Here is a 27,914-nt window from a genome sequence, read left to right on the forward strand (position 1 = left end):
TTTGGAAAAGTACATGGAGCATTGGTGTCATTATCCCTATAACATATTGTCAACCATGAACCAAGTATTGAACTTGGTTTAGTGGTTTGATGTGCCTAACACAATGATTCGAATCCAATTCCCCTTTCTTAATTTTTCATTAATAAGATACTGACGTATGCATCATTTAATTAGAGAATTAAATTTAATAAATTATTTATAATTAAAATTAAGATTATATTAATTGAATGTGTAAATATAGATAACCAAATATGGTTTTAATTTTGATCAAATTAATAAAATGTATAAATAATGAGAACCAAATGTATTTTTATATAAATTTATTTAACTTTCACGTCAATCATTCAATTAACAATTACCAGTCAATAGTTTATTGAAACTAAATTGAAAGTTTAATGACCTAATTGACAAAATTTTTAATTCAAAGGACAAAATAAAATTGAGTTAATAGTTTCTAGTAGTGACATTTTAAAGGTCTTTTTCATTTTTCATTTTTCAGTTTATACACAGGTCCTTTTTGATTCATTTTATAAACCCTTCTAAAAAAACTCTCAACGTTCTCTCTTTTTCCGATGACCACCGCCGCTCTAATCACCATGCCATTGTGTTCTCCAGCAGATGATGTCACCAAAACACTTCTCTCTTAGTCCTTTTTCCTCTTATTCGATTACTTCTCTCACAAAACACTTGAGATATAATGCACTTCTCACTAGGGACAAAATCATAATTTTGTGTTAAGGGACTTATAAAAATTTTAGGTTTAGAAAACATATTATGAATAGAAAAATATAAAATATATATATGAATATAAACTTTTAGTCGAGTCCATTATTGTCTTTCACCAACTTTTTCTCCGAAAATTAAGATTAATTAAGTACTAGAGAGCACGGAAGAACGTAAAAATTTTATGTTATGAGGACAAATTTATAATATATTAAAGGAATATGAACTTATAAAATTTGAGGACGAAAACGAATTGGTACCAATGATCACGAATGCTCCTGCCAGTGCTTGAATTTACGCACTACTTGAGAGCACAATGTATAGAGTGTGAAGAGATATCAATTGAATAGCCTTAATATTAACACTTCAACAGTACTAATGATAACATTTGGTATTAAAAAAAGGCCTGAATAATATATGCTTACTGATAATATTATAAAGTCTCTCTTATCAAGCCCTAATTAATTAGTTTCTCATTACTCACACAAAATCGAATATCATACTCAATTATATTATTTGTAGGGGTGGGGAATAAAGCATGATCAAGCCATAAACTTGTAATTTGCTGTAAAGGGCATACACTAGCTAGCTGAATCATGCTTATACTCTTCACCATGGTATAACACTTGATGTGATCCGGTGGTCGTAGGTCCCGAAACGTTCGTGCCGGAAATTGGCCTATACGTGTTTAGTGCCGTGAGCATGCTTAGATGAGTGTCGATAACTGAACCGGACGGACTGATACCCGAACCCAACTGTTGTCCGGGAAAGAGAGATATCGAAGAAGCAAAATTCATAAAATGCACCCCACTAGACAGAGTGGTCCTATACATATTAGTATTATCAGTTGAAGGAAATGTCCACATAGGATCAGCAACTCCACTCCCGCTGATGACTTGGTTGCTAGGATTTCCCAATGTCCGAAAAGATGACGGGACCGGATTTGACGCGCCGGAATCGGGCCGGTTGTTGATTGTATCAAGTAGTTCCCAACTTGATTTTGCGACGATTCTCGGTGTTCGGCCCTCGTCTTATTCCCTGAACCAATATCCTCCGCCGCAGCCGAGCCATCGTCAACCGCATTCCTCAATTGTTGTGCAACGAAATTGGGATTGAAATAAACGTTCCTCGAGTGTGAAGTGGACAAACTGGAGCCTGAACGTTTGAGAGAGAGATTAAGGGATGAAAAATTTGCAGGGATAGTACCTGTTCCAGTAGCGGAAAAAACCGCTGGTCAGCTTGCTGAAGCAGCCATTCAATGGTTTCGCCGTCCGATTTGTGGCCGAGCTCTCTCGTGAGCTGGAAAACCCTAGCGGCACAGATGGCAGGCATACGGGTGCGACGCCCTCGGCCTTCCACCTTGGTGAGGCGGTCCTTGGTTGAGCTCCGCTTAGGTTGAGCTTTCTTTGGTGGCGGCTCCGGGCTTGTCTCCGGTTGTTGTTGTTGTTGTTGCTTTTGTAGAAGCTTTAGAGGGAATTTTGAGGCTGGGATCCCGTTTTCACCTTCCATGATCGTGTTTTTTTTGGATCCCAAAAAACTTGTTTTCGACATGATCTGTAGGTGACCACCTTCGAAATTGAGTGCTTTTGAAATTACAATAATTATACATAATTCTAAACTAGTGTCCATAATCTCTTTAAAATAAAGTTGGGAGAGATCGTCCTTGATTCAGAGTCCACGTGTGGTGCTGTTTATCGTTAATACATAAAGCAAATGTCTATTGTAATATATAATAAAGTGGCTCCAATGCCATTCATGTAATCATTGCATTTTTACCTATCAAATGACTTCAACGATAATGAACAATTATATTTACAAGACATATAAATTGTAAATATATTAAAAATATTTTAAATATATATTATCTTATATTCATCTAGACTATTTAAAAATATTTCATTCTTAAATGTAAAATTAACGAAATATACTTTCCAACTTAGCCAACCTAATTCCCAGAAATCAATATTCCGTTGCCTATGTTTAAGATCAAGAAAAGCATATACTTAATTTCATTTTAATAAACTCATTTATAAGCGAATGATATGATTATCTTTATACAATATTAAACAATATTATAAAGTTGGATAAATGATCAAATAAGTTAAGTCAATGAATCTCAATTCAACCGATTTAATCAGTTTTAAGTAGATGAATTATCAATCCAATATAAATGAATACAAGTTCTGTAAAATAACATCAAAATTTAAAAAGTTGATTCAACTGATTAAATCTACGTTGTTTATTCATGTTTTTGGTTTCTTAACGGTTCATAATGATCTATATATAACTTTTAATTTTATCCCGTCAATCTAATTTGTCAAATAATTTATTTTGATTTAACCAACCAGTTAAAATTTAACAATTATAATATCAAAATATTTACAACGCTTTCAAATCTAAATTCACATTAGATCAAAACTTAATTATATATATATATATATGTGTGTGTGGTGGTGGGAGGGGTTAGATTTCACTTATGTCCAGAGTAAAATTAAAAGTTTTATACTTTTTCAGGATCTTTAGACGGTGGAAAATCAAATGTTAACATTGCTATTTGTTTTTTTTTTTCTGTGAATAGATTTTCATTTCTTACTGTTAATCTCAACCTTTGATTTTCTCTCATCCAATTATCATCAAAAGTATAAAACTTTTTAGTTTTATAATGTAATTGGATCCTACTCCTACATATATATATATAAGTTATGATTAACTTACACTATGTAAAACTAATAAATTTTACATTAATTTATAGCTATTAAATTCAAATGAATAAATGACTTATATTTAATTAAAATTTATAATACATAAATAAATATTTTTTAACTCACAATAAAATAATATATATTTTTTTTATTTTAGGGTTAGGGTTTAAGGCTTTGGGATCTTGCGATAAAAAAGATATTGTTTTATCATGAGTTAAAGAAATATTTATTTATGTGTTATAAATTTTAATGAAATCTAAACCATTTCTTTAAATCTAAATGATTATAAATTAGTATAAAACTTACTGGTTTTACATTGTGTAAGTGGAACATATATATATATATATATATATATATATATATATATATATATAGGGTTAGGATCTACTTACACCTAATGTAAAACTTTTAGTTTTACACCATTTCAAGATCGTTTGATGAGTGGAAATCAAAGATTAAGATTAACTCATTGTTTTTTTTTTTCCTGTGAATATCTTTTTATTTCATACTATTAATCTCAAGCTTTGATTTTCCCTCATCCAACGATCCTAAAAGGTGTAATTTTTTTTAGTTTTGCACTATGTAATTGGATCCTAGCATATATATATATACACACACAGACACCTATATATGGGCGGGATTCATTTACATATAGTGTAAAACTCAATTTTATACCTTTTTAGAATTATTGGATGAGAGAAATTAAATGTTGAAATTAACAATACGAAATGTTAAGATATTCACTTTGAAAAAAATAAGGAGTTAATATTATCCATATATTTTTACCCATCCAATAATTATAAATCTGTATAAATGAATTTCAATTCATATATATAAATGCAGTACTCTTCTTAAGATTTTGGTGACGCTCGAATAAGACAAAAAATTATTGTACTTTTAAAGTATTTGCATTTTAATATACTTTTTTTTGGAAAAGGATAATAGTTATGTAACAATTGCTGTCACAACAATTCATTGATTGTTTGGTTTTATATCGAACTTCCTAACGAGTAAAATAAATATGAGACCAGTTGTATGATATTACTTGATATGAGATAATTACTCTCTTTCCCAAAATAAGTCTTATAAAAGAATTCGAATGAAAGTTTTTTAATTTTGATAATAAGAATAAATAATTGATACAGTGCAAAGTTAGAAGAGTCGAGAGAGTTGAGTATTGGAATCTTGTGAATAACTGATAAAGTGTATACGTATTATCAATATATTAAGTAAATTATTTTTTACGTATAATTTGCCGATTGTATTTTCTATTGGTTGGAGTTATTTAAGGAATTTATTTACTATAATGTAATAGCTGTAACAACTATTTATTTATGTAAGATAGACTTGATATTCTACATAATGTATCGAGACATTTTAGAGGTTAGATACAATTGTTTATAACAACATATATCAAATTAAATCTTGATTATAAATCAACGATTTTGGAGGATTGATTTATAGCCATTTGACAAACAATTTTAACAACTATTTTATCATTTGAATCTAGACAGGTTTGAGTCCAAATTCAGCCAGCTACATCTGATATATTTCAGTAAATTATCAGTTATTAATTATAGAAATTAAAATAATAATTTATATTATATTTTAATTGAATGATTTTAACCATAATTCAAGCCTATAAATAGAATACCGTTGTCAACTTTTCAATTCACGCAGAACATTCTCATCTTGCTTTTCAAAGCTCTCTATCCTCTTAAATACTTTTACAAAGTCTTTCGTTTCATGTTGTCGGTGTTAAGAGAAGAGTACTACCATGGTTGTCCACTCCGATCTTCAAGTGTATGATTATTTGGAGATATCGTGTTAAACTCGGAGGACAACCGCCTACTACAACGATTACACACATCAAAGCAAAATTGTTTCTAAAGCACTGGTTCTTACCATGATACAATTATTTGTTTCTTGTTTTCCATTCACCGCTAACAGTTTGATTTTGTAGTATATTTCCAACAATTTTGAAACAATTTCAATACTACAAAATATCAAATCTCGGGTCAAAGCTTGTTTCAAATTTGTCCGAGTTTGATGCAATCGGTGAGAACAATTATCGAAGTTGGTCCCAACCGATACTTATATTTTTTTAGCAATATAATCTTGACTATGTGTTGCTCAAGTTGTTGCCCCAGTCACCGTTGACCCCATCATCCTTAGATGCGGCTTTCAATGTTGTTGGCGGTGATGCCATTCTTACCTTATAAGTGAAGTTGTTCAGCCTGTAGTTATTTCTTCTCATGCTCAAGCGTCCATTGATAAGTACGAAAATGACAACAATGATATGTGGTTTTCTCTAGAGTCATAACTTGAATAAACTTTTCCGACATGTTTCTAAAAGAAAATAGTGCAAAGTGCATTTGAGAAACACTAGAGAAGACATATAAAGCCGATAATGCCAGTATAAAGAAGTATGTGGTCTACAATGGTTCAAATTCTAGATGTCCTACGACGAGTCAATCATGGATGAGGTCCATGATTATAAGAAGCTGGTCTCCGACATATAAAGATGTGCGAAGTTCTACAAGTAAATGTCATCATTGAAAAGCTGCCCAAATCTTAATCCGACTAATGTAACTTTCTAAAACAGAGAAAGAGGGTGTTCAATATTGAAGAGTAGTGAGCCACATGAAGATAGAGAAAGTTAATTGACTTAAAGGACAAGTTCAATTCTTCTAATAATCTATCTTTTAAGACTAATATGAGTCTATCTCAGCGTCCAAGTTTAATAAGTTCAAAAGGCGAGGTGGTCAGAATCAGAAGGTCAAAACCCAGAAGACTATCAACTTGAAGAAGCATGTGAAGGATAAGGTTCCATCAAAGCCCTTCAACTGTTATGTATGTAGATAGGTCGGACACAAAGCCTACCAATATCAACAACGATCAGACTGATAGAATGAGAACAAACCACAATTGAACGTTGTCAATAATACTGACGAGATCACAACAACAGTGGTTAGGGGTGTGCATTTTCGGATATTGCATAGTATCCGATTCAAAATTTCGGATATCCAAAAATTTAGATCATTAACATTGTGATTCGTATACGATATGAAAAAACTAGATATTTGTATTTTTGGATATTCAAATTCTCAAATCGGATATCCGAATATCTGATCCGAACATCTGATCCGAACATAATATGCTTTCACTAGTCATTGTGTTCAATTTCATTGATAATGTTCTCCCAAATGATAGTGGTAAACCCCAACATCTATAACGCTTCAGTCCCTTACTTTCGCTCTCTTAGTTTTCGCATTAGCTATGTACATATACTAGTAAAGCAGATTTATTAAGCAATGTGTAAGGAAATAAGTAGATTTAACACGTAATATATAAAGAAATTATATCAAAACTAGCAAAGCTACTGTGTGGAACAGGATGACGAGATGAGAACTTTAGAAAATTAAAATTAAGGGTTGGGTTAATAGATTAATTATTTATTGAGCTATACTATAATTTGAAGGCCCAATTTTAATCGGGTTTTTGGATAATTTGAAAGTAGAATTTACTCGATCTGTATCTGATTTGATTATCTAATTTTTTTTGGATATCCAATCCAAATTATCCAAAAATTAAAAAACGGATCGAATATCTAAATTTTTGGATCGGATCAATAGATCAACGATTGAACCGATCGGATTGGATTATTTTGCACACCCCTAGCGGTGGTTTTTGAATTCAATCAGGTGGAAAACAATGCTGAGTGGATTGTAGACACAGATGCTTTAAGGCATTTCTATGCTAAATGGGAGTTATATACCTAGTTCGAGGATGTGAAGAACAATGAACAATTTAATATGAGAAACTGTAGCAACTCTGAAGTGCTAGGCAAAGAGAAGGTTTTACGAAATCTGACCTCTGGTAAAATTTTAGCTTTGAATAATATTCTGTATATACTTGTCCTACGTAGAAATCTTATTTGATACATGCTCTAGAATCCATAATGATGACAATGCATTCTTCTTTGGACTAATGTTTCTACTTGAAGATTCAAAACAACATATCTATTTAGTAAGTATAATATGATAAAATCATTCAAAGGTTTTAACGTTTCTCCCTTTGATGTTTTAGATTCGAGGACAAATCTTTTTTTAAGAGAGCGAGGATGATACATGCACCACAAGGGTCACATTAAAAAAAGATGCACTATCTCTTCCAATTGATCCACACAGCCAAGCCTTGGAAAAGAAGACCATAACAGTAGCAGACTTGCGAGGACTTTTTGAATGAGATCCAAGTGTTATTTGGTCAACATGTCTTCTTGAGATATGACCGATTGTCTCTTAGCTTTCAAACGATACTTGAAATGCGTCAATATAATGTCACGAACTCAAGTTACATCAATTTTAATGAATATATAACATGTAGAAATTCTTATACGTGATTAATACGCGTAGATTTTGTAAGTAATATGAATTATCGATATTTTTATTGATTATTTGTAATATAATTTAATATAGGATGATGCATTATCTTTTAGGATTAGATTTATTATTTTATTAGGAATTAAGATAGAGTTAAAATATTATCTTTAGTTTATTTTTATTTTATTAGGAATTGAGATATAATCAAAAGATTAACTTTAGTTTATTATTATTTTATTCAGTAGTCACTTAGATTCATGGAACTCGTCACCCTATATAAAGGAGGCTCCATTCACCATTGTAAATCATATTTCTTTGATTAATAATATAATGAGAGTTCATTTTTGCAAGTGTTGATTACCTTATGCATTCGAAGAATTTTTCATCATTAAGTTCTTTTAAGTTCTTTGTGAGGGACATCTTCACACTCTGATTTTGCTTTTCATTACTGTTATGAGGGTTGGTTAGAGCTGATTATCGAGTTTTCCTAGTCAATTTCAGCTAGGAGGGTTTGTAGGACAAATATATATCAATCACCACTACCATCATCATCGTCAAATCACCATTATCACCCATCACCACCAAAACCCTAATTTTAGCTAAGAATTTCTATCTCTATTCATTCGTCGTCTTTGTTTATATACTTTATCTTCATTTTCTTAATCTTCATTGTCCTAATCTTGATCTTGTGTTCTTATCTTAATTTTCTAGAAACTATTTTCCGCATTCAAAACCCTAGATTGCAACAACAATCTAATTCATATCCCATCTCGTTCTTTGTTTGAGTAAAGATCAATAGGATTGATTCATCAACTTTGAGCAACATTTATCACTCTACTACCATCCACTATGAATTAGTCTTAAATTTGTATCGATTCTTGGAGAAAAACAAGCAATGTTGTTTGTTCTTTTGCACATCAACTTCAAGGTACCCCAACAAAGCTAGTTCTCAGTGATTAATTATTTTCAGGTTCTTTTTACATTATTTTAATTTTTTTTTCAATTCATTCGTGTTAGTTTGTTGTTTTTCATCGAAAAGAAAAAAGGATAAAAAGACAAAAGAAAGAGAAAAGCCAAAAAAATCCCAAGAAACGCAAACGAAGCAATTTGGAGCTAATTTTTTCAGGTACATTCTTCATCCTAAGAGTTATCTCCAGTATATAATTTATGTCAAAGAGATAACAAGATACCCCTCAAAAGTGTTATTCAAATTTTTAGTAGATTTAGGGTTTTTTGTTGAAAAAAATTACATAAAATTATACTGAAGAACTTTTGAGTTGAAATTTTATAGGCATATTACTTATCACAAGATCAACTTATAGTAAAAAATCAGGTCATTTGAACACCAAAAACCATCCAAATGTGTTTATTAAGAAATATTGATAGAATTAGGGTTCATCTATTCAAGAATTTGTACAAGATACTACTGAAGGTATTTTTGGGATAAAATTTTATAGATTGATTCTGCACTCAACGATTGAACTCCACATAAAATTTTAGGTCCTTTGGACATCAAAAACCTTTTCAAACATGTTTCTCAAGTTGATCTAGTGTTTCTAGTTTTTTTGAGTTTGATTTTCTAACTTTTTTTATTCTTATTGATTTAGGTTCTTTTGTTCTTCCTTTCTTGTTCCTTTACATCATTTAACACATTTTTTCTTGTGTTAATATGACTAAAAGAGTTTGCATACTTCTTCTTCATTGCATTCTCGTTCAATTGGAGTCCTACATTTGTTTGATATCTTGAAGTTTCTAAGTATTTCTTTTTATCTTTATTAGAGATTGAACTTTAACAAGAATATTGAAAGACTTCTTGGTAAGGGAGTTTCAAAGAGTACAAGATCAACTAACTTTCCTCTCGGTGTATTACTTCCTTGGAGTGAATTGTGAGGTTTCTTGTTTATTTGATTCTTTTGAGAGTTGTGACTTTTTAGGATGATAAAAGAAGATGGATTTTTCGAGACAATGTGAGGCCTCATGTCTACTATTAATCGACAAATAGATGTGCTTAATACCATTTAATAACAACAAAAAGCTATGCTAACAACTTAAATGACTAATTTGAACATCAAAAGATGACAACAAAAATATCGTCATACTGACATTCAACAAGAAAAAGCTCTACAAAACCTAATGTAACCAAGATGCGGAAAACCTAGGCTTCTAATTCCAGAAATCTTTGTAAACCGAAGTTCGCAATCCCACCATTCAAAGGAGACTATGACCCAAACGATTACATCGAATAGGAAAGAAAAGTTAACCTTATGTTTTCATGCCACGACTGTTCTCCAGAAGAATATGTACTTTTAATAGTGACAGAATTTTCAGATTATGGACTCATATGGTGGATACAAACACAGAAAACTATTAAAGAAAGAAGGATACAAACAATCGGTTTATGGGAAGAAACAAGTCATGCGAAAATGTTTTCTTTTGACACACTACATCCATGAAGTTAAATAAAAACTTCAAAGACTACGGAACTGTCAAATCTTAATGGAAGACTACTACAAGGAGATGACATCCTTAATGAATTATGCAGACATACATGAAGAAGACGAATATACAATGAACAAATTTTTCATCGACTTGAATCCGAACATCGTTGATCTTCTTGACCTACATGATTATGAAAGTCTTGAAAACACATTGAAGAAAGCAATTACAATTAAGGGAAAAATTCAAAGGAAGTTTAAATTCAGAGAACAATATCAAGTTAATTCAAACCAATCAATTTTTTCTTTTACTCCACCTTTTGTCGCGAATAATGAATCATACACTAACACGATGAATACGATGCTAGCATCATTATAATAGAATATGTCAATCTTCAATCATTGGAAAAAAAGATACACCTAAAAATTAAGTGAAGACATTTTGTAAGGAGGGCGGGGAAACACAAAAAAGTCAATAAAAAAGGCAAAAAATAAAAAAAGGCCATTAGTTACAAAATCCAAAAGAATAATAACCCATAGGAGGTGAGTGAACCTAATTGTGTGAATAAAAGAGTGATTCAAAATACATATGTGAGCAAAAACGAATTGATAAAGAACCTTCTTCACAAAGAGCCTTGCATTCTTGTCCACTTTAGACAACCACTGGTTTTGATTTCTAACAATAATATTAACTTGCTTAGTATGTTTGTTCCTCTTTTACAAAGTTTTCGAATGGTGTTAGGTGACCCACCTGACGAGTTACCACTAAAAAGCTGTAATCATTGTGTCATTTTAGTGAAAAATCACGACTTACAAAACTCTAAAGGCAAGTATATTGTTACTCATTTTAATGATATTCTAACATAATTTTTCTCTTTTGTATAGGTTAAGACTCTTGAAATTGTCATCCATACTAACCAAAAATCCTTTAAGTGGTTGAATGACCGAGACGGGTTTCCTTTTTAACAAAACAAGTTTTGCATTCCACAAAACTTCTCACGAGAATTATTAGTTCTTGAACCACACTTAGGAGGCTTCATGGATTATTTTAATGAACCATTTCCCATGGTTTTTAAACACTATTTCCTGCCACACATAAGTAAAATCATGAAGAGAACATATGAATCAATCACGAACATAGCCAACAATAGTAGGCGCCATGTTGAATTTCAACATAAACACTGGATTACAAGACTTGTGTGCAAAAGAAGATTTCAAGATAACAAAAAATCAGCTCCAACAAGGAAGAAACTTATACTAAAGAGCATAAAGACACATCAAATTGATCCGGGTAGTGTTTTACAAACATTCCTTCCAATAAATCTAATTGTCTTTCTTTTGGATTTTCAGATTCATGGAAGAATCCTTTTAAAAAGGGGGAATGATACATGCTCCAAAATATATAGTGATAAAAATGCATTCTTCTTTGGACTAATGTTTCTAATTGAACCTATTAGAAGAAAAAAGTCTCAAATATTAAAAGCATATCTATTCGGTAAGTATAATGTGATAAAATCACTTAAAGGTTCTAATGTTTCTCCTTTTAATGTTAAATATTTTTTAAGATAAGGAGGATAATACATGCACTGCAAGGCTCACATCAAAGGAAGATTGACTATCTCTTCCAATTGATCCACATACCCAAGACATGGAAAATGAGACCAGAATAGAGAAGAATTATGACAAGTTTTTGAATGGTATATGGGTGTTATTTGGTTGATATGTCTTCTGGAGATACGACTTGTTGTCTTATAGCTTTCCAACGATACTCGAAGCACGTCAATCCAATGTCGAGAACTCAAGATACGTCCATTTTAGTGAAGATACCACATGTAGAAATTCCTATACGTGATTAATACATGATTTTGTAAATATTACGAATTATTAATATTTTTATTGATTATTTGTAATATAATTTAATATAGGATGATGCATTATCTTTTAGGAATAAATTTATTATTCTCTTATGAATTAAGATAGAGTTAAAACATTATCTTTAATTTATTATTATTTTATTAAAAATTAAGATAAAATCAAAACATTAACTTTAGTTTATTATTAATTTATTTAGTAATTACTTAGATTCATGAAACCCTTCACCTTATATAAATGAGGCTCCATTCACCATTGTAAATCATATTTTTTTTATTAATAATACAATGAGAATTCATTTTTGCAAGTGCTGATTACCTTGTGCCTTTGAAGCATTCTTCATCATTAAGTTCTTTCAAGTTCTTCATGTGGGAGATCTTTACACTTCAATTTTCCTCTTAATTGCGACTAGGAGGGCTGATTAGAATCGATTGTCCTTGATGTTCGTAGGAAAACTATCTATCAATCATCATCATCAAATCACCATTATCACCCATCACCACCAAAACCCTAATTTTGGCTAAGTATTTCTATCTTTGTTCAATCAACATCTTTGTCTATATTCTCTGTCTTTCATTTATCTTCATTGTCTTAATTTTTATTGTCTTAATCTTAATCTTGTGTTCTTATCTTAATTTTCTAGCAACTTTCTTCCCCATTCAAAACTCTAAATTATAACAACTATATAATCCATATTAAATCTCGTTCTTTGATTGAGTTTAGATTCTTAGGCTTGATTCCTCAACTATGAGCAACGTTCATCAATACACTGCCATCCCCTACCACGATTAGTGGTGGGTTACTAAATAAGGCAAACATTAAAAATAGTTTTTAAAGTATATAAATTCATACTTTCCCATAATGATGATTATGTAGGGAAAGGTTTTTTAAACTGAAGTTCATTTGTAATCAAACCCAGTTTAATGAAAGTAATAAAACCACTACTTATGCTTATATTGTTGAGACTCTAAATATATGCATGCTAGATTAGTTCATGTGAATTCTCTTAAAAAACTTATTAAAATGAATATACTTCCTAGTCTATACGAGGATAGATTTAACAAATATGAAATTTTTGTAGAAACCAAGTATGTTAGACATTCCTTTAAAATTGTTTCTTAGAGAAAGACTGAACTGTTAGAACTCATTCATACTAATCTAGCAAACTTTAGAAAATTTGAGAGTAAGGGAGGTAAACACTACTACTTAAACTTTGTAGATAACTTTTCAAGATATGCAAAGGTATATATCCTTAAAACTAAAGATAAGTTGAGAAATTCTTTCTTATTTATAAGGTAAAAGTTGATAATTAACTTGATATGAGAATAACATGGCTTAGATCCGATAGAGGTTGTGAATACGAGTCTTATTTTCTTAAAGAGGTTTGTGAGAAAAATGATATAATTCATGAGATTTATGCTCCCTATTTTCTTTAACAAAATGGCATAATTGAGAGGAAAAGCAAAACTTTAAAGGATATGATAAATTCATTATTATTAGGTTTTGGGTAATCCGATATCATGTGGGGGAAGCCATTCTTTCTGCAGATCACATATTAAATCGAGTAACTCATAAAAAATTAGATTGTAACCCATATGAATTATGGAAAATTTATGTACCTAATTTGTAATACCTAAAACTATGGGGTATCTAGCAAAAGTAGGTTTGTATGATTTTAAGAAGCCTACCATCAGTCTTAAAATAATTAATTTAGTGTTTATCGGGTATGCTTCAAATAATATCGTATATAGATTCATGTTTCTACATGAATACTCCATTTTTGAATCTAGAGATGATGTGTTCTTTGAAGATACTTTTCTTTTAACAAATCTAGATTAAGTGTTGAAACACAAGTAAAAAATTGTGCCTCAACTTTTTCAATTCCTGCTGAAGAAACTCTAGAGATAGAATTAAAGCCTAGAAGAAGTAAAAGACAAAGGGTAGCTACTACTTTTGGTCCATATTTTTAACTTTCTTTATTTTTGAAATAAGTGATATATACTCAATTTCTATTCCTATAGCTCTGGCTTTCTTATTAGACGAGAATCCAAATTCGTATGATGTAGCTATAAGTTCTATTAATAATAGTTTATAGAAAATTACAATAAATGATGAACTAGAGCCAATAATGCCTAATCACATGTGAGAGTTGGTTGATTTGCATAGAGTATTTAGACCGATCAATGCTAAATGGATTTTCATAGAGAAACTTAGACTAGATGGGCCAATCTAAAGATATAAGGAAAAATTAATAGTCAAAAGGTTCACTTCGAAGTTTGGTATAGATTTCTTTGAAACATACTCTCCTGTCACGAAAATCTTCACGATCTATACTTGTTTACGATAACGTCTATTCATAAGTTTTATGAACATGTAAAGACCGCATTTTCGGATAGAGATCTAGATGAAGAGATCTATATGGAGAAACTACCATGTTTTGAAGCACTTAGTATGGAAGGTGAAGTGTGTGGACGTAAAAAGTCACTTTGTGTCCTTAAACAAGCTCTAAAGTAGTGGTACAAGAAATTTCACAAAACTATTATGATTTTTGGTTTTATTGTTAATGAAATGGAAGGTTTTGCGTATTCAAAAAATGTTTGTGACTGACTGTATCATCATAAGTTTATATGTTGATGACATGATCAATATTCGATACTAACATTGAATCCATTAATAAAACTAGAAATTTCTTTTCCACTAAATTTGAGATGAAAGACTTAGAAGAGGTTGATGTAACTGACAACTCTCTGTCAAAATCGTTTTTCGCCAAGGCGAGGAAAGAACCAGTACTAACTTGGGGGTTTTTCTTCGAAAAGAATTTTGAAATGTGAGGAGTCGCCACCAATCATTTAAGGTGCGATTGGGACACCATAAAAACCGAGTGATTTTAATAAAACATTTTTTAATCAAAATACCAAGTTTTAATGTCTACGAAAATCTAGAAATTAGGTTCAGGAGTCGGTTACACGTGGGGAAGGATTAGAGCCCCACAAGCGCCCAAAAATTGGTACCTAGTTGATTACCCTATATTTAGAATCGACAATTTTGAGTTCGAACTGTATTTAATTTAAAAATCATTACAGATGCAAAGTTGAAAAGGGTATTCATTTATTAAGGCCGTTAGTATTCACCCCTAGCATGAATGCGAGAGATCAACTATTGTGCCCAATAGCCGAATATTGCCTCGATATTTTAGAAATCATGATGTGGTTTTGAAAAAGATGTCGACCTATTTCGGGAATCACCAGTAGTCACACCCTGACCATACTTGTGGGAGATATACTATTAATTTCCTAATAAGTAAACATTGCCTTAGGTTTAAAATAAACTGAAATCAAACAAATTTTTATTCATCCTAATTAAGCTAAGGGTAAACTAAGACTCTCTATCATAAAGTGTCAAATTATGAGAAATAAAGAACCTAAAGGCACAAACCTAGAAATGTAGGTTCTAATATTAATCCTATTCAATTTTTAATCAATTATTGAATCGAATAACTGAGATGGTCCCTTGAGCATTTAGGTTAGGGCCGACTCGAATTATTCCCTAAATTAAGAGAACTATATTGAAATCTAGATAAAAGTGGAGGCTCTATTTAACCTATTTGATTATGTTAATCTTAAAGGTCTAATTGGAGTTTTAAGGACTAAAGGGCAAAGATCTAAAATACTGAGTTCTAAGAGACTAGAAGTTTGGGGGCCTAAATAAATAATCCTAAAGTTTATGGACTAATTAACAAATAAAAATCCTAATAATTATCTAAATTAACCTAAAAATGATTAAATTAAAATAGAGTTTTTTAGAAAATATAAATTATTTTTTTAAAATTCGAGCAATCGACTCGAGTAATTGGGCATCTTATGCGAAAACTCGACTCGAACTGCTCCCTAATTAAAAACTAGGGTGCCATCTTAATTCTAGGTCCGATTTGATTTATCCACCTAATATAAGGACGAAATCTAAAAGACCAGCTAATAAAAAAACTATGAAATATTAAAACAATCAATAAACCTAATTAAGTAAATTAAGATAAAAAAACAAACAAAAACTTAAAAAATAAAATAAAATAAGCATGAATACAAGGATCAAATTGCATAAATATCAAATTACCAAGCTAAAAAATATAAATTAAACATATGATGAGGGCTAAATTAAAACAAAATAAATTTTAATGGCTAAATAAAAAAATAAAAAAATAGTTTAGGAACCTAAATGCAAAAATATGCGGAAGTTACATGGACTAAAAGTTAATTATCCGTATTATTTAAGCCTAAAATAATAAATTAAACTAAAATGGGAAATTTATAAAATTAGTCCAGATAAATTAAAAAAAATTTAAAAAGGCACTACATATGAACGAAGTGTAAAAACATGCTAAACATATAGGGACTTAACAATAAATAACCTAAATATTATATAACATGCAAAGAAAAGGGAAAATAATAGTTTCAGTCCTCAAAGATGACCAAAATGCAAAAACATGCTAAAGTTAGAGGGACTAAACAACAAATTTACCAAAAAATATAAAGCATACATGGAAATGGGTAAATATCAATTTTAATCCATACATGTGACTAGTTTGTAAAAACACGCTTAAAGTAGGAGGACACAGGCGTGATTTCCCCCTAAATTCTTTCTATAAATACAAACTTTTTTTTTTTAAATTTTAATAGAAAAGCCAAAAAAAAGATAAAACGCTCTCTTCTCTCTCCCTCGACCGATCCATTGTCGGCCGCCGTGGCTGCCACATGCGCTGGTTGAAATACCCAAACTACCCTTAAAAGACCTAAAAACCTAGATCTACTAGCCTAGGCCCTTATTTAGGGATAAAAATACAAAAAAACACTCTTAAAAGACCTCGAAAATCCCTCTAGACTTTTTGGTTTCCCCTAACTCCGACAACCTCCGATGAAGCCTCTCACGACTCAGGTAAACTCAGATCTAACCTTTTCTTTTTATTTCTTTGTGTTTTACTGTGAAAATGGCTTGGTTGTTGGTTTTCCGAACATAAAACATTTTTTCACATTTTTTCCTTTCAGCGATTCTAAAACTAAAGATCCGTTCCATTTTTTTGTTGTTTACTACTTTTTCAAAATCTAAAAAAACATTTTTTATTATTATTCGAAAATTAGAAGATTTTTCTTACTATTTTTTTGAAAACTAGAAAATGTTTTATGTTATTGTTGATATTCGAAACTTAACAAGAAAAATTTTTATACTACTCGAAATAAAAAAAGAAAAAAGAAAAATATAACCTTGGAACTATTTATTGCTTCTGTATGGATGAAAAATTGAGAGCTTTACATGTTTGATGTTTGGGGTTTTATACCCATTTACACAGAAAAACAAATTATTACATTTTTGTTTTGTTGTTTGTTGTCTCTGCTGTAGTTGAGCGGAGTGTGGAGCAGCTGGGTGGTGGTGGGATGCATGGAATCCCTCTGATATTGGGGCAGAAAATGGTAGCTGTTGATAGGGGGATTTGGGTGGCTACCTTAGGGTTAGGTTTAAGTTAGGGTTGGGCTTGGTTTGGGCCCCGAGTCGGGTCTTGGTTTGGGCTCTAGATTTGGGTTTAGTTTGGGGTTCAGTTAGGGCATATTTGGGTTCTGGGTCTAGGTTTAGTTTGAGTTTAAATTTAGGGTTGCTTTGGGTTTTAGGTTGGGTTTTATTTGGGGTTGGTTAGGTTGGGCTTGAGGCTTGTTTGAGTGTTGTAAATAGGGTATGTAGGGAAAAATGGCGATTACAACTGCCCTTATTTGCTTATCGATGTGGAATGAGAATGAAGAAAAGATATAAGGTGACATTTTTGGCTCAACATATGTTCTTCAAGCCGTGGATTCTTCTCATTTCGAGCTCTCTACTAGAAATATTGGTCCCCCGAGTGAGGCATCACTGATTCAACTCCAAATGCGATGAATCGAGCAAAGGTTGAACAAGTCATTCTCATTATGAACTTTTTCTCCGTCTATCAGATGAGTTTTTTTCATTATGAACTCTCCATTGGAAATGTTAATTCCTCAAGTGAGGCGTCGCTGATTCAACTCCATTTACGATGATGAATCGAGCAAAGGTCAAACAATTTCTTCTCATTATGAACTTTTTTTCCCTCTATTGGATGAGTTCCTCTTATTATGAACTCTCCATTGAAAATGTTAATCCCTCAAGTGAGACATCACTGATTCAACTCCATATGCGATGAATCGAGCAAAGGTCGAACAAATTCTTCTCATTATGAACTTCTTCTTCCTTTATCGGATGAGTTCTTCTAATTATGAACTCTCCATTGGAAATGTTAATCCCTTAAGTGAGGTGTCACTGATTCAAAATGCGGTGAATCGAGCTAAGGTTGAACAAGTTCTTCTCATTATGAACTTCCTCTCCCTCTATTGGATGAGTTCTTCTCATTATGAACTCCCCATTAGAAATGTTAATCCCTCAAGTGAGGCGTCGCTGATTTAAAGTACCGTGAATTATGCAAAGGTTGAACAAGTTCTTCTCATTATGAACTTCATCTTCGTCTATAGATGAGTTATTCTCATTATAAACTCTTTATTGGAAATGTTAATCCCTCAAGTGAGGCATCGCTGATTCAAAATACGGTGAATCGAGAGAAGGTTGAATAAGTTCTTTTCATTATGAACTTCCTCTCCCTCTATCAGATGAGTTCTTCTCATTATGAACTCTCTATTAGAAATATTAATCCCTTAAGTGAGCCGTCGCTGATTCAAAATGTGGTGAATCGAGCAAAGGTTGAACAAGTTCTTTTCATTGTGAACTTTCTCTCCCTCTATCAGATGAGTTCTTATCATTATGAACTCTCTATTGGAAATGATAATCCCTTAAGTGAGGTGTCGCTTATTCAAAATGTCATGAATCGAGCAAAGGTTGAACAAGTTCTTTTCATTATGAACTTCCTCTCCCTCTATCGGATGAGTTCTTCTCATTATGAACTCTTCACTCGATATGTTGATTGGTTTATTTTCACTTTAAAGAGTTCTAAACATGCAAAATATTATCATATTTCAGTGATTTGTATTTAAAGCACCCGGAGGTAATGACCAAATGCTCATTAATTTCGTTGCGATCTATTTCCTTCAATGGTGAAAGGAAATATGGATTGATTTTTTTCCTCATGAAATCTTTATTGACTCCATGAATTTCTTTCAGACATTCAAAACTTGATGCAAGATGAATGTGTATGCTCATATTTTGCAAATTCTTGAATATGCATGATGTGATTTTTTTGTTTTTTAAGTTTTAAGGTCTCGTAAGCCTTTTTTTCCTTTTTATCATCTTTGAGTCTTTTTCTTCGCTGACTCCTTGTTTGATTCATAATCCTGAAAGATTGATCTCCCAAAAGTCTATGAGCGCCTCTGCCCTAGAGCAATAGGAAACATGCCTGGGAACGAAATGAGTCATCACCTTTTCATTATTTACTCGCCCTTTGTCAACCATTTGCTTCAATGAGTGTAAATATCAACCTAGTGAACTACCTTGGATTCCCAATATTTTAAAGGTTAATTTAAAAGTAATACTGAGAAATTACTCATTTAAAATTCAAATTATATTAGGTTGTTTGTGACACGCAGAAATGAATGATTTGAAGATTGAAATCATAATCATGAAATTCATTGACGAAATATAAATTTTACAAAAGTCATGGAAATCGAAAGAATTGAATAGAGATTCTGGAAGCAAAAAGAATATGTCATAATGAATTCTAGTACAAATTTTCCTGAATCAGTTAATTTGACATCTCGAGGTGATCCTTTGTTTGGGAGATCTCAAGGTAGCGGAGCTATTTGCATATGTAAAGTCTTTCATAAACTAATAGTCTTTTGAGAGGGTTTATTTGTAGGATGCCCCAACATTAAAATGCATTTGAGCCATCTTTTCAGGTTTTCAACTAAAATCCTTCCCTTGGTTTCAAGACGCCATTTCTGGGTTTTCACCTTGAACCCCTCATTTTATTTTATTTTTATTTTTTCTTCTTTTTATTTCTTAGGCATAATATTTCTTGACAGAGTCTAAATTTATTGGGTTTCTCAGCGCTCTTCCATCCATTTCTGCCAAAATCAATGCTCCTACGAAGAAGTCCTTTTTGACAACGTATGACCCCTCCCAATTGGGCATCCATTTCCTGCATAAATCTTTATAGATTGGTAAAATATTTTTAATTACTAGTCCCCCTCTCAAAACTCTCTTGGGCGTACTTTCATTTCATGGGTTCTCATCATCCTCTTTTGGTACATTTACCCATGATATATAGCTTTCAACCTTTTCTCTTCAATAAGATTCAGTTGATCAATACGAGACTGAGCCCATTTTGCCTCATCTAACTCTACTTCTTTCAAGACTCACAGTGATGGAATTTCAACCTCAATGGGTACAACTGCCTCTGTTCCATATACCAGAGAGAAGGGTGTTGTCCCTATCGATCTATGCACGGTCATCCTATATCCATATAGAGTAAAGGATAATTTCTCATGTCAATCTCTATAAGTTTCTTAAGTCTTGTAATGATCCTTTTGATGTTTTTGCTCTTTGCTTCTACTACCCAATTCATTTTCGGGCGGTAGGTCACGAAATTGGCATGTTTTATCTTTAACTGCGCACAAAGCTCATCCATCATCTTGTTATTCATATTAGTAGAATTATATATGATGATTCTTTCTAGTAATCCATATCGACAAATAATTTCTCTTTTTATGAACTTGTAAACTGTAGATCTCGTGATACTGGAATAGGAAGCATCCTCTACCTACTTTGTGAATTAATCGATTGCCACTAAGATGAATTGATGCCCATTTAAAGCTTTTGGTGTGATTACCCAATGATGTCCATACCCCACATGGAAAATGGATAAGGTGAGCTCATAACATGCAAAGACGAGGGTGCTGCTTGAATTTTATCTGCATATATCTGGCATTTATGGCACCTTCTTATATAATTGATGCAATTTGTATGCATCGTGGCCCAATAGTATCCATATCTCATGATTTTCCTGGCCATAGATAAACCATTTGCATGTGTTCCACATGCTCCACCATGCACATCTTCCATTACATTTTTTGTTTATTTGTAAGTTACACAACTCAATAAAACTTGGTCACTGCCCCTTCTGTATAAGACCTCTCTATCAAGAAAGTACCTAGCTGCCATTCTTTATATGTGCCAGGGGGATATGTCTGGTATCTCATATACTGTAAGATATCATGATACCATGGATGATCATCCATATCTTCTTCTAGAAGATAATAATGAGTCGAGGTCTCATATACTTGCATCCTTAATTGCATCATGTTTGTCTTGTTATTAGCTTTAAATATTGCAGCCAATGTACCTAAGCATCAGCCATTTGATTGTCTTCTTGGGGGAGATATCTGGATGTGAAATCCTTAAATTCTTTCAGAAGTTCAAAGACCAAATTTTGATATTCAACTAGATTCGGGTCATTCGTCTCATATTCTCCCCTTAGTTGGTACACTACTAATGAGGAATCTCCATATACTTTAAGTGTTTTGACCTTTCTTTCAATGGCTACTTTTAACCCCATAATGCATGTTTCATATTCTATCATGTTTTTGGTGTAAAAGAATTCTAATATACTTGTGAAAGGATAGTAGATCTCTTCTAGGGAAATCAATATTGCCTCAATTCCTTTTCCTAAAGCGTTGGAGGCTCCATCAAATTATATTTTCCAAGATTTGTTAGTCCCGATGCTTTCTTCTTTGGTAGAAAAACACATCAAACCCTCATCTGGGAAATTGAAGTTTAGAGACTCGTAATCTTCCGAGGCATGACTTGTAAGAAAATCAGCTATGACATTCCCTTTTATTACCTTTTGGCTCACTTAGACAATATCAAATTTAGACAACAACATCTAAAATCTATCCAGTCTGCTGGTCAGAGAATGAGACTTTATCAAAAAATTTAAGAGATCCATCCTCGATATCAACCATTTGGTATGGTATAACATGTACTACCTGAGTCTCCGGGTTGCCCAAACTAAGGCACAATACAACTTTTGAATCGGTGGGTATCGAGTCTTGCAATCGATAAACTTTTTGCTTAGGTAATATATGGCTTTTTCCTTTTTTTCTTGACTTGCCATGTTATCCTAGCACGCAACCCATTGAATTCTCGAAAACCGTTAAGTAGAGAATTAGTTGCCTGCCAGATGCTGGTGCTACAAGTATAAGGGCATTAAACATGTATTTCTTGATAATATCTAGAGTATCCTGACATTCATTATTCTATACCTCAGGATTATTCTTCCTGAGCAATTACTCCATGCAGTCTCACTATATCCTGAATATATAGTAGAGCCAATCTCTCAAGGGTGAAATCCATGCAAATCGGCAGAAAATAAGTGAACCTGGTTAATCAATCTATCACTGCTAAGATTGCGTCGACCTTTTTTTGTGTCATTGGTAACCCATTCACGAAATCCATAGCCACTCTATCTTATTTCCACTTCAAAATTTGGATAGACTGAAGCAACCTTGATGGAACCTAATGTTCTTCTTTAACTTACTGATAAGCCAAGCATCTCGACAAGAACTTGGGTATTTCCTTATTTATACATGGCCACAAATACAATTGATGAAGGTATTGATACATCTTGTTCCCTCATAGATGGATAAAAAATAGACTATAGTGCACCTCACCAAGGATCTTGTCGCGTAACTCATTGATCGACAGAAGACTCAACCGTCCATTGAAGTATAACACATAGTCATCCTTTAGCGTAAAATCAGGCGCTTCACCATGACGGGTTTGTTCAATGTTTGCTAACAAGTGGTGGTTGGTCCTCTTAAATTCCTTTACCTCCTTAACCAATTTGGGTTCAACTTGTAACTCTACTAGTAGCTAACCATCTCGGTCAAGGTCAAGTGCACAAGCAAGGCTCAAAGGTCAGATATTGTCTTTTGACTCAAGGCATCAACCACTACATTTGCCTTACCTAGATAGTAGTCGATCACACAGTCATAATCCTTGAATAAATATACCTAACTTCGTTGTCTCATATTCAACTCCTTTTGCATGATCAAATAACTCAAACTCTTGTGGTTAGTGAAGATATATCACTTCTCTCCAAATAGATCGTGTCTCCAAATCTTCAAGAAAAATATTATAGCAACATGCTCCAAATCATGAGTAGGGTAGTTGCGTTCATGTAGTTTAAGTTGTCGGGACACATACACAACTACTTTACCTTCTTATATCAACATTCAACCCAATCCATTCAGGGAAGCATCACTAAACACGATGCAGTCCTTACCCGACTCCAGTTGAGTCAACACTAGTGCTTGAGTCAAAATCTCTTTTAGTCTCTCGAAGCTTCGTTGACATTCATCGTCCCATACAAATGGTACTCCCTTTTGCAGTGGTTTAGTCATCAGAGAGATAATCATGGAAAACCTTTTAATGAACTGATGATAGTATCTAGCGAGTCCTAGAAAACTACGCACCTCAAACACAATCCGCTGTGGCTCCCACTCAAAAATAACTTGAATCTTTATAGGGTCAACTCAGATACCCTTGGTGGATACTACATGACCCAAGAATGATACCTCTGATATCCAAAACTCACACTTACTGAACTTGGCATACAACTGATGCTCCCTCAAAGTCTGTAGTACTTTATGGAGGTGATAGTCATGCTTATTCTCTGAGTGCGAGTACACCAAGATGCCATCGATGAATAAAACTATGAATTGATCTAGGTACTAATGAAATATCTCATTCATAAAGTCCATGAATGAAAATGGGGCATTGGTGAGACCGAAAGGCCTCAATAGGAACTTATAGTAACCATATTTTGTTCTAAATGATATTTTCGCTATGTTGGCCTCTTTAACTTTCAGCTGGTAGTACCTCGACCTCAAATTGATTTTAAAGAACATTCTAGCTCCATTAAGTTGGTCAAACAAATTGTCAATCCTCGAAAGCATATATTGGTTCTTCACAGTTAGCTTATTCAATTGACGGTAATTAATACACAATTTCATCAAATCATCATTCTTTACGAACAAGATTGGTGCTCCCTAAGATGATATGCTTGGTAGGATGAATCCTAGATCTAGAAGTTCTTGGATTTGAGCCTTAAGCTCTTTTAACTCTGTCAGTGCTATGTGGTAGGAAGTAATAGACACTGGAGCCAAACTTGGTAAAACTTCAATGCAAAACTCTAGTTTCCTATCAATTAATAAACCCGATAACTTCTCTGGAAAAATATCATAAAAATCTCTAACTACACAAACCTCCTCTAAAACTATACTTAGAACATGAGTGTCGACCACGTGAGCTAAAAATGCCTCACAACCCGTGCTTATCAATCTATGGGCCTCTAAAGCTGAAACAATACTTGAGGTGTAATTGATCTCTTTGCTAGCCACTAAAATATTGGTGCCATTTGACTTACGAAGTTTAAGTTGTCTAGTCTTACATCCTAGGATTGCATCATGCTGATATAACTAATCTATCCCAAGGATTACATCAAACTCTCAAAATGGTAGTTCCGTTAAGTTAGCTGGGAAGGCTTGTCCTTGAATCTCTACAGGGCACCAACGATGGACCTTATCCACAAACACATCTAGTCCTAGAGGACTCGAAGCTCAAACCTTGACTTCTAAGTCCTCAGCTAGGATACCACTTTCTCGGGTAAGGTCACAACAAATATAGGATTGTGTTGACACCGGGTCTACCAAAGCAATGATAGGAATATAAAAAACTGTAAAGATACCTAAGATGACATCAGTAGTTTCACAGTCCTCCTAAGCTCTGGTTGTGTACTGACGGGAGGTAACCTTAGCCTCAAGACCAACTATGGATCTGGCGGTACCTCTACTCTATTGTCCAGAAGCTGAACTACCTCCTCTTTGATAGGATCCTCAACCCCTTTAAACAGTCTGAGCTAATCTCTAGATATTTGGTGATGCCACACTTTATGCCTCAGGGTAGTCTTTGATAAGGTGCTCAAATAACACAATTTGAAAGATCTATGGCATTCCCTTGAGTTTTCCTACCATATTACTTGTCAGTTGGGGGCATGGTACTGTCTAAATCATCGTTGTTTGCTATATATTCTAAAGTTAGTGGCCTCGTACGACCTTTTGATCCGTGCATATGAATTGAGCCCTATCTCAACCTCTGAGAAGATGAAGGTCTCCATGAACCTTAGGAGTCTTTGGCTCTCTTAGCTGAAGTATGAGATAATCCAATAGTGTTTGGGCTCTACGGCTCTATCCCACAAGGCCACTCAAAAGTCGAGCCCTCCTACTTAGTACTCACTCAATATCCTTGGTCTAATGGGTTAGCTTAGTGAATACTCTGGGTGGATTGGTAACTTGGTGAGTTAAAATGCCGATATGGAGGCCCTTCTCAAACCTCCTGTAGTGGTGCTCCTCCATCGATACTAGCTCTGGTGCATAACGACTTAAGCATAAGTTTTCGCTCTCATACCCATAAATATAGCAGTCACTCTGAGTCAAATGTAGAAATCGATCTCTCAAGTCATCGGTATGGGTCTCACCGATGTACTTCACTCGAAACTCTGGGAAAAAAAAGCTTCCAAACTGGACATTCAAGCTCTAACGCCAACTCTACAGTTTTCCATCAATCTATCGCAACACTCTTCATCAAGGCAGTGATCCACTCTAAGTTACCCTCACGGGTAAGATGAAGTTGTTTCAAGGTGTGAATGGTCTCACGGAGCCACTGGTCAGCAGCCACAGGATCTTTATCACTATAACCCAAAAGGTCGGTGGTCTTGTAGTGGCGGAGTCCCTCGGAAAGGGATTCTTCTGAGGCTATCGAGGGTAGAGTAGATTGTGTAGGAGTAGTGGGTACTATAGGGATAGCCCTAACTATATGCCTCAATGCCTGTTTGAGGTTTCAAAAGAAAGTCTCTTCGTCTATCCCTACTTAGGACTCACTCAATGGCCTTGGTTTAATAGGTTAGATCTGTGAATACTTTGTTGGATCGTCAACTAGAGAGTTAGAATGTCGATATGGAGGCCTTTATTAAACCTCCTATAGTGGTGCTTCTCCGTCGAAACTAGCTCCGATGCATAGAAGCTTAAACATAAGAACTCAATCTCATACTCATAAACGGAGTGGTCACCCTGAGTTAAATAAAAAAATTGGTCTATTAGATCATCGGTATGGACTCGCCGATGTACTTCGCACAAAACTCTGACAAAAAAGACCCTAAATTGGTCGTTCAAGCTCCAACACCAACTCGATGGTTTTCCACCAGTCTATTGCATCATCCTTCAGTAAGGCAGTGATGCACTCTAAGTTACCCTCAGGGGTAACATGAAGTTATTTTAAGGTGCGAAGGCTCTCGTGGATCCACTGGTCAACAATCATAGAATCGTCATCACCAGAACCCAGAAAGTCAGTGGTCTTATATTAGCGGAGTCTCTCGACAGGGGACTCTTGCGAGGCTACCAGGGGTGGAGCAAATGGGGTGGGTGTAGCGGGTACTCTAGGGATAACCCTAACTACAAGTCTCAATGCCTGTGTGAGGTCTCGAAAGAAAGTCTCTTTGTCTATCCCTACTAAGGATTCACTCAAAGGCCTTGATCTGATGGGTTAGCTCTGCGAATACTCTGGGTGGATTGGTAACTAGGTGAGTCAGAATATTGATATGCAGTCCCTCCTTGAACTGTCTTCAGTAGTGCTCCTCCATCGACACTAGCTCCAATACATAGCGGCTCAAGCATAAGAACTCCATCGTATACTCATAAATGGAGCGGTCACCCTGAGTCAAATGCAGAAATCAGTTTTTTAGGTTGCCTGTATAGGTCTCTACGATGTACTTCATTAGAAACTTCAACAAAAAATCTCCTGAATTGGTTATTGAAGCTCCAACGCCAACTCCATGGTTCCCACCGGTCTATCACATCACCATTTAGTAAGGAAATGATGCACTCTAAGTTACCCTCAAGGGTAAGATAAAGTTGGTTTAATGTGTGAAGGGTTTTGCGGAGCCACTGGTTAGAAACCATATAATCGTCATCACCAGAGCCCAGAAAGTCAGTGGTCTTGTATTAGCGGAGTCTCTCGATAGGTGGACTCTTGTGAGGCTACCGAGAGTGGAGCAGATGGGGCGGGTGTAGTGGGTAGTCTAGGGATAGCCCTAACTATATGCCTCAACGCCAGCGTGAGGTCTCAAAAGAAAATATCTTCGTCTATCCTTGCCTCCTCCGAGATACTCATCCTTGGAGTCGGGAACAAAATCATCTCCCATATCCCCAGCTAGAGAGGCATGACTTTTCTCACAACCCTCCTGACTATAGGCGGGATCACCAGTCATAACCTGCAAGTTTCTATAGAGAGAAATGAGTCAACTTCAACATTTTCAGACATTTAAGTACGCTTGACACTCTAGAGACATGTACTTCATTGACACCTAATAACTCTAACCCACGGGTCCTAAAAATGACTGAAACTAACACTCTAATATCACTAAATATAATACCCTAATCTGTTCCAAACCAAATTCCAAATGATTAAAATGTCACACAGAACCACCAAAGTGGCTAACCATTTTTTTTGAAATTGTTTAACCAATATGACATCCAACATAATATAAATACCAAAAGATAAGTACATTTACAAAATGTAAGTAGTTAAAATATGGGGGAGCTCCCAACATCATAACCTCAAAATATATGAGTATAAAATAGAGTTTATGACTCAATAGATATCTAGGGTCAATGACAGTACATACCCACCCTCTACAATATACGATATGTACTCTGATAAAGGATTAAGTTTGAAAATCCTGA

At 33.8% G+C, this 27,914-nt stretch overlaps 1 pseudogene; it reads right to left on the bottom strand.

Moving 5' to 3' along the window:
* Positions 1–1,093: 1,093 nt before the first annotated feature.
* Positions 1,094–27,439, bottom strand: LOC120187395 (annotated as a pseudogene).
* Positions 27,440–27,914: the final 475 nt, after the last annotated feature.

The sequence above is a fragment of the Hibiscus syriacus genome, unplaced genomic scaffold, assembly GCF_006381635.1.
Source record: "Hibiscus syriacus cultivar Baekdansim isolate YM2019G1 unplaced genomic scaffold, ASM638163v2 tig00113725_pilon, whole genome shotgun sequence".
NCBI classification, from domain to species: domain Eukaryota; kingdom Viridiplantae; phylum Streptophyta; class Magnoliopsida; order Malvales; family Malvaceae; genus Hibiscus; species Hibiscus syriacus.